Source organism: Mustela nivalis (genome assembly GCF_964662115.1).
Source record: "Mustela nivalis genome assembly, chromosome: 12".
Classification (NCBI taxonomy): Eukaryota; Metazoa; Chordata; class Mammalia; order Carnivora; family Mustelidae; genus Mustela; species Mustela nivalis.
This window is the reverse complement of record NC_139031.1, coordinates 6,280,374-6,288,218: the sequence shown is the minus strand read 5'-3', so window position 1 is coordinate 6,288,218 and position 7,845 is coordinate 6,280,374. Positions and strand designations below refer to the sequence as shown.

At 48.5% G+C, this 7,845-nt stretch overlaps 1 long non-coding RNA gene across 1 annotated transcript; it reads right to left on the bottom strand.

Moving 5' to 3' along the window:
• Nucleotides 1–2,570: 2,570 nt before the first annotated feature.
• LOC309845507 lies at nucleotides 2,571–3,937 on the bottom strand. Its single transcript, XR_014301315.1, has 2 exons — nucleotides 2,871–3,937; nucleotides 2,571–2,800 (listed from the first exon to the last, which is right to left on the bottom strand). It is a non-coding gene; the product is annotated as an uncharacterized lncRNA (long non-coding RNA).
• Nucleotides 3,938–7,845: the final 3,908 nt, after the last annotated feature.

Below are 7,845 nucleotides of genomic sequence, written 5' to 3'. Positions count from 1 at the left end.
AGGCTAGCGGGATGGAAGGAGCCTTTGAATGGGGCCCCCATGTGGTCACAAAGACGCATTTCAAACTTGCTGAGTTTCCTCTAAGAGGGACTCTTTCCTAAAAAGCAACCTGTGCCCCACATGGTCCAGACCTCTCGACTGGGGTCTAGCTTTGGGGTCTAGCAGGTGGGGGTCTTCTCATGCTCTTTGCTTTGTCTCCATGAGCCTGGCCGGAAGCTATGCAATGGGAATCACCCACGACGCATTTTTCTCTATGTGAAAAGGTAGAATCTCCCCAGGGTTAGGGGGAGAGTCACTCCAGATTCTGCTCCCCGAGCCTGATTTTCTTTTTCTTACTGATGCTAACTAAGCCCGGCTGTTTTCAGATGCCCCTAGCTCTTGAAGGTTGCCCCTCAAATGTAGGGATGGGGTGGGCGAAGGATAGGGGATTGCCACATTGGAGCGCATGGCTCCCTTTTGCCTTTTGGAATAAGTCCCTGAAAGGCTATCCCAGACGCACTCCCTGTGGGAGAGTGTTCCTGAACTGCCCATGGTCCTTTTCCTATTTGTGTTTCTTCTTAAAGCTTTGTTTCCACAGGATTCCTTCCCCTCCCAAATCACACATTTCCTCTGCCAGGGTGGACCCACGTTTTATGGGCTTGAAATGGTTATATCTTATACGATTTAGAGAATATTATTAAGAAAAAAACTTCACAAAATTGCAAATGTAAAAGTAGATGCAGAGCTGGTGCCAGGCAGGTGATCTGAATCTTAAGATTTATTAGCTTCACGGTAAGGTCCTTGATTGAAAAACTACATGAAACAAAAACAGCCATGGGAACATACCCAAGCCTGTCTAAGTTGGGACGTGTGCCCTGGGGTTATTGCGGGAGGAAGTGGGAGTCAAGAGAAATAATGAAAGTTCTGCCATTGGCTGGCGCAGATCTCCAGGCAAGACCGCCGGCCTCGCATATGTACAGTGAAAGATTGGACGGGGCTCTTCTGTGACTTTCCTGGGCCTGGCCTTCCTACCACCACCAATTTGCTTTGACCCAAGTGAAGACCGCTGTGTCCGTTCCCACCGTGGGCTTCATGCTGGACCCTGCATGATAGCTTGTTCATAGTCACGATACCACACGTTGGTTCCTGGATTACTTTGGAGAAGGGGGTTTCCTCCTTTTCGAGGAAGCAGAGGTGTTACCTGCACGGTGATAGGGCCCCTTAGGGTCCTGGGCTTCCCTGATGCAATGTGTCACCGCCTCAACGAGGGGGTGTGAGTAGCGTGCGGCGGGGCACAGCCCGTGCCTCGGGAATGAATTCTTCCTAGGACGGAGGAGCTGATCGTGTGGGTTCCCACCTCCAACAAAGGGTGCCCCTTCCCAGCAGAGTTAAAGCCACACCCATCTGAACCGGCCGGTGGTTGGACCCATTCAGCTTTGTACTTTCCAAGGCTGGCAAACTGCCTAGGACACAACAAGGAAGAAAGTGTGGGTGTGCACGTGTGTGTGTTATGTGTGTATAGTTTCCTCTGTGTTTTCCAAACAGGGCAGACCTTTTAAAGTAGATGAAAATTCGAACTGGATCTTGAAGGATGGGCAGAACTTTCATAAGCCGAGAGCATTTCGGACCCGAGGCCGGTAGTAGAAATGTTAGCTGGGGGAGCCGCAGAGAAAAAAAATGGGGGCCGGAAGGTACAAAGCATGTTTAGAAGGAACACGGTCATGGTCCCGGTTGGCTAGGACTTGAAACCACAAGGGAGAAGAGGCTGGGCCATATTGTGATAAGCTTCTACAAACTTGGTTCAGGCCAAGGAGCTGGATTCAGTTGGGGCTGAGCATGAATGAGCCATCTGTGAGGCGGACGGGGACACTGACCTGCGGCCGTGACGGTGCCGGGAGGGTTGAGGGGGATGAGATTAGCGGGGAGGATCCTGCAGAGTCCTGAAGGGAGAGAACGTCTGGCTAAATGCAGCGGGAGCCGGAACAGGAAGGAAGGAACAATCGAGAGAGAGAGAGAGAGAGAGAGAGAACGAGCTGTAAATGATACGCAGTAATTAAGTGGAGACGCTGTGAGCAAGGATTGCAGCCAGTGTTGAGCGGCTGTGCTTGTGCATGTGCGTGTGTGTGTGTGTGTGTGTGTGTGAACGGGGGGGGGCATGCTTGCAGTAGAAACAGTGAGTGCGAACAGGAGCTAGTTTTCAGGAATGTGACTTTAAAATTCCACTTTTGAAATGTGCCATTTCTGGGTAGAAACTGCCCATCCTAGTGGATTCTCAGACCAGCTCTGTGTGTGGGAAAGCTGCTGAAGGGGACGGATTTCTGGGTCCCTCCCAGATGTACAGAAGCAAAATCCCCAGGGGGATAGGTCCTGAGTGTTGTGGGGGAATCTTTTTTAAGAAAGAAAATCTATTTTTAACAGGCTTCTAGCAGGGGGTGGGTGCAGGGGCCGGGCTGGGGCTCTGATGCCCTGCCGCGGGGAAGAATGAGCCCAACCTGCCACCTAAGACAAGAATCCCTTGCGAAGCCTCCCTTGCTGGCTCTTTCCAGCCTCTGTTTAAAGAAAGAGTAAAGATAACCTCTCCCCCCGTTCGATTAAGTTTTATTTAATTAATTAATTTATTTGAGAGAGACGGAGAGAGAGCATGAGCAAGCATGAGTCGGGGGTGGGGGAAGGGCAGAGGGAGAGGGAGAGTCTGAGAATCTCAGACTCGGCACCAGCCATGGCCATGGAGCCTGACACAGGGCTTGATCTCATGACCCTGAGATCTGGACCTGAGCCCAAACCAAGAGTCAGCCACTCAGCCGACTGAGCCAAGCAGGCACTCCATTTTTTTTTTATTATTTTTTTTTTTTTTGCTGTTCAGAATCTTTTTTTTTTTTTTTTTTTGGCACTCCATTTTTTAAAAACTTTTTTACTTACTTATTTATTTTACCTCTCTGCCCCTTAGATTCATACACAAGACCTTCTGTCCTTCTCCCTCCATTTCCAACTTGATGGTGCGGTCTGTCTGTACATGCGTTGAAGCCGGCGTGAGGATTTCCATGCCTGTGCCTTTCCTCATATTCTTTCCTCTCCCTTTTATCCACACGGAGTGCCCCCAGTCTGTCCTAGACCAGCTCATGCCCCCAAGTCTCCTACAAAGCCTTTCCATTTCCATCAAATCTGCCGTGAACTCTGCCTTGGTCAAGCTCACAGCTTCATATTGGTACCATTCATTTGGGACTTCACAAAAAATGATAACACAAGGTCACTGTGTCCTGACTTGCCTCAGATTATAGGCTCCTGACAGCATGGGCTGTTTTTTCTTTTTGTCTCCTCTGCCGTGCTTGCTAGGGTAGGTTAACAGAGCACGTTGCAATCCCATGTATTAATCTTGATTTTTTTCTGTGGTGTGATGAGTGAGGGTCTCATGAACGCATCACCCACTGCTGGTCCATTCCCATGGCTGCTCCTGTCAACTCTCCCCTTCTAGAAAAATCCAAGGTGGGTGGTCATGGATCGTCTGCAGCTCATCTAGCAGGAGGGGGTGGGGAACAGGGGAGCACGAGATCCTCCGTCATCCCAGGGGACTGGAGAGACCTGAAGCTTGTGGTTCAGACTGCCCAGATGTAGGGGCTGCTGAATCAGGAGCCCCTGCTGTACTGCCTATGCTGGGACAGGTACAGCCGTGTGCAGGGACCTCCATTTTTCCAGCTGCTCTCTTGGGACTAAGCACACAGCCCCCAGGTTCAGGGTTAGACCTTTCCGAAAGGTTGTGGTAGTCCTTACTGCTGGTCCCCAGATATTTCTGGCTGGCTCCCCCAAGGGACATGGCTGGATTGTGTTTCCTGGCCTCTTCTGGTTGGGTCTGGACAATGAGTTGTCGTTTCTGCACTGAGCACTTCCTGGTAAGTTGGAGCCTTCCAGAGATTTCTTTCCCTCCATGATGGTGCTCAGCAATATTTGAGAAGGGAGCTGTTCTCTCAGCTTGCATCCTGGAGGGAGGAGACACTGGATAGGACCCTCAGCCAACCCAGCAACAGGAACATAAACAAACAAACAAACAAACAAACAAAGCCCCTTTGCTGTAATAAGTCCCACAGTTTGGGGGTGGATAGCTACCGCAGCTTAACCTCGCCCATCCTGACTGATACCAGGACCTGGTGGAGGTTGGCCAGGCACGAGCGCAGGTGTCCTCGGTTGCAGGTGGTGTCTGCTCAAGGGTGACTTCTCACCCCTGCAGGGAAAAGAAGGGACTCCTGGGCTCGTACAGAAAATGCTGCCCTGTAGGTCCGAGCAGCAAAGTGCTGGAGGATTCACAGTTGCCTCTGGACTTCCTCCGAGGGGCCGTGCCAGGGCCTCTCCTAACACCAGGACAATCCGTGACAACCTTGGAGTTCCTTTATAACACCCCGATGCTTGTTTGAATTTTAAAAGATTGTTTGGACTTATTGACTACTGGAAAAAAGCCGTGATCGTATAGTGGTTAGTACTCTGCGTTGTGACTACTGGAAAAAAAAATATGATGATTCAAAGCTTCAAGGCCTTTCTCTTGTTCCCACCCCCTCCTCACTTGGGGCCCCCAGTAGTGGTGGTGGGGAGGGCCATGCTTCGGAGAGAGCTAGCTCTGGGGTCTCAAGTGCTGCTGAGTTTCCGTTCTTTTTTTCTTTAGATTTGCTTATATATTTGAGAGAGAGTGAGCGAGGGAGAGAGAGCAGGGGCAGAGGAGAGAATGTCCAAGCAGACTCCTGCTGCGTGTAGAGCCCGACACGGGGCTCGGTCTCAGGAGCCATGAGATCAGGACCTGAGCTGGATGCCTAACCGACTGAGCCACCCAGCCGTCCCTGGTTTCCATTCTCAGCCAACCTGGAGGTCAGCCCCTGAGGTGGCTTAAGAGAGCTGGGGTAAGGGACACCTGGGAGGCTCAGTTGGTTAGGCGTCTGCTTAACAATCCCGGGATCGAGTCCCACATTGGGGTCCCTGCTCAGTGGGGAGCCTGCTTCTCCACCTGCAGGCTGCTCCCCATGCTTGTGCTTTCTCTCTTATAACTAAATAAGATCTTAAAAAGAGAGAGAGAGCGTGCGAGCAAGCTGGGTTAAGGTGGGTATGTAGCAAATGTGTAGAGGAAGTTTCAGGGCTCTGACATCCGTGATTGCCCTTCATACTTTCTAGAACCTTTTGTAGCCTCAGTTATTCTAATACACTGATGTCAGAACTTGTCTACACTGCGGGTGCCAGTGACTGATGACAGCCGAGAGAGTGACCCCTCATCCCAGGGCCCCTGCACCTTCCACGGGGACAGAGCTCTCAGCCTTAGGAATGAAGGCTTGAATCCTAGAGCATTCCAGGCTTCCTCAATAGAGGGAAAGGCTCTGGATCTGGGTTCTCTGGGGCAGAAGTGAGGTCACTCGGAGCTGGTAAAAATGAGGAGCATAGCAAAAGAAGGTAGGTGGGCCTTCCTTTAAGCAAACTCCACATGTGGAAAAATCCAGACTTATATGAAACAAGCATCAGAGTTTGTTTTTAAGTTTATTTTAAACAGTCAGTAACTGAAGTTATTGAATAGTTCCCCACAGCTTTTGAAAATAGGAGAATTAGATTTCTCACCATGTACATTAAAGAACACTTACTGTGCAGAACATGGCCCACCCCGGGAAAGACATTATTAATTACAATAGAATCAAGCTTATTACTAGATTCTGACTCATTTTTACGAGAGATTTTGAAGTTTTATAAGGCTAACCCTTGAGTCATTCATTCTGGGTGACCTCGTAATGAATACAATACTGCCTTATGGTTTTTGGGGGTGGGGGGAACCTGTCACTTCAAAGACTAGTCACCTCAAATTAGGAGTATTTTATAGGGACACCGAGTTATTTCTAGCTTGGCTAGGGACAAAAGCCACTCAGTAGAAACGAGTCAACAAGTCCATACTGAGTTACTAGCAGATTCTCAGCCCGGTACTGGGCAGGAGGAGTATATAATCAAGGTGACCATATTTTCTAAACAAAACCCCCAGGGTTTTAGTATCACAGAGGATTTTTATGTCACTTATTGGCGCTAAGAGATAGTCTGGGAGGTATAATTTGGACCTCAGCTCTAGAAAATCTGGGAACAATTGAATAGGTTCCTGTGGTAAAAGAGTATATCTGAAAATATAACTGTCCAAGGGGGACACCCAGGTGGCTCAGTCAGTGAAGTCTCTGCCTTTGGCTCAGGTCATGATCCCGGGGTCCTGGGATCGAGCTCCGCATCAAGCTCCCTGGTCCACGGCGAGCCTGCTTCTTCCTCTCCCTCTGCCAGCTGCTCCCCTCCTCTCTCTAACAAGTAAATACATAAAGTCTTTTTTTAAAAAACTCAAAAACTGTCCAAGGAAAACCAGCACACAAGTTTATTTGTTCAACAAAAACCACTTGGGGTTCAGCACAATGATGACAGGTGCATCACTACCTAAAAGGAGTGCCTTGTTTGGTGCGGGACGGATGTGGACACGGACAATGAGAAGAGGATAAATCCGGAAACAAACCCGGGAGAGGGAAAGGGGGCTACGTCTTGCCTGGAGGGTTGGGGTGGGCAGAGAAGGCTTCTCGAAGCCACTGCCTGAGCCCAACAGTGAAGGGCCAGCAGGAGTTTGCAAAGCAGATGAGGCTGGGGAAAGAACATTCCAGACAGGAATCAGAATGTCTGAAGCACGAGGGGGCAGAAAATTAAACAACACACTTCTCAATAATTCATGGAAATTGGAAAATACTTCGAAATGAATGATAATTAAATAGAATGTATACAAAGTTTGCATTTTCCATCTCAAATCACATTTAGATAGAAATTTAAATCCTTAAATGCACATATTAGAAAAAGAAGAAAGGCGGCGCCTGGGTGGCTCAGTGGGTTAAAGCCTCTGCCTTCAGCTCAGGTCATGATCTCAGGGTTCCTGGGATAGAGCCCCACGTCGGGTTCTCTGCTCAGCGGGGAGCCTACTTCTCCCTCTCTCTCTGCCTGCCTCTCTGCCTGTCAAAAAAAAAAAAAAATCTTTAATAAAAAAGAAAAAGAGGGCACCTGGGTGGCTCAGTAGGTTGGGCCTCTGCCTTCTGCTTGGGTCATGATCCCAGGGTCCCGGGATCGAGCCGCACATCGGGCTCTCAGCTCGGCGGCAAGCCTGCTTCCCCCCCTCTCTCTGCCTGCCTCTCTGCCTACTTGTGATCTCTCTCTGTAAAATAAGTAAATAAAAATCTTTACAAAAAAGAAAGAAATAGAAGAAAGGCTGAGAAATCAGTAATCTAAATGACCATTTCAAGAAATTAAAAAAAGAACAGCAAATTAACCCCCCCAAATGCAGAAAGAATGAAATCATAAAGATAAGAACAGAAAACAAGTGTTCCTGGCAAAGCCAAAGTTGGTCATTGAATAAGCCAACAAAATTGATAAGCCATTAGCAAGAGTGATCAAGAGAAAAAGAGAGAAGGTACATATGGATAATATGAAGGCTGACAAGTGAGGGCTACCTGGCAGGCTCAGTCGGTAGACCTCAGGGGCGGGCTCAAGCTGCACATCGGGCGTGGAGCCTGCTTAAAAAAAGCGGGGGAGGGGATGACAAAGGAGCGAATACTTTAGGTCCTGGAGACACCAAAGTGGTATAAGAGGAATATTACGAACAACTCGATGCCAAGACCTCTGAAACATTAGATGGAATTTTCAAAGAATTGTTGAATTCCCTGAAAAACACAATTTATTAAAACTGACCAAGAAGAAATAGAAACTTGAATATTTTCATATCTATTAAATAGACTCCTGAACTAGAAATGTTCCCAGAAGGAAAACTTGAAGCTCAGATGGCTTCACTGGAGAATTCTTCCAAATACAAGGAAGAACTAATAGCAAACACATATA